Below are 788 nucleotides of genomic sequence, written 5' to 3'. Positions count from 1 at the left end.
AGCAGAATGAAGCATTTTTCTGATCTGCTGTGTCCACTGTTCTGTTGAGCTGTTAAGTGCTTCCACCAGGAGCTGCGGGGGAAGTGCAGAATTTGGGTGTTGGCATGCCTGTACTATGTGCTTAGCACACAGCAAATTTGTGGCACAGAAAGCCTGCATTTTAAATATAAAATACGGGGCAGCAGATGGATATAATAAAACAGGAAGCATACGGAAACAATGACGCGATTATGAACAGCAAAATAAGCAACGGTCATAGCACACAAGCACCATAGCAGACTTCCTATTTTGGATGCCTAAATTGGGCATCTTAATACCTAAATAACAGTCGTTTGGCCCATCAAGATGAGCCGCAGCATCTCTCCCAGTTACTCCGATGCCTGTATGCAGCCAATGGAAGCGACAGCTGTGGGTTTGCTCTCCAGCAGCTCCCTTGAGTCCATCTGGCGACACTTGAGACTGGTGCCGTGGAGGAAACAGCAGGCACCAACTTGGACTTTCTTCCCTGCCTCACTGAGGGCTGAGGCACTGGGGGCCACTGGGATGCACTGTCCCAAGGCCATGTCTTCAGAAGGGCATCGGTGTGTCTGGCTGCAGTCCACCAATCAGACTGATCTTCTGGACCTGGAAAATTATGGTCTGTGCTTGCTGGAGTGAGGGGTTTGCATCTTTCGTATTACAAAAGGCACAAGCAGGCCCAAAGCATGGCCTTCACCAGGATGGTCCCTTCTCACTGAGTGCCAGCAGGACGCTTGCTCCCCTGTCGGTTCTGGGTGTCCAGCACTCTC

This window comes from Mesitornis unicolor, unplaced genomic scaffold, assembly GCF_000695765.1.
Source record: "Mesitornis unicolor isolate BGI_N332 unplaced genomic scaffold, ASM69576v1 scaffold29549, whole genome shotgun sequence".
In the NCBI taxonomy this organism is placed as follows: domain Eukaryota; kingdom Metazoa; phylum Chordata; class Aves; order Mesitornithiformes; family Mesitornithidae; genus Mesitornis; species Mesitornis unicolor.
The sequence above is the reverse complement of the archived record's forward strand: the minus strand, read 5'-3'. Positions refer to the sequence as shown.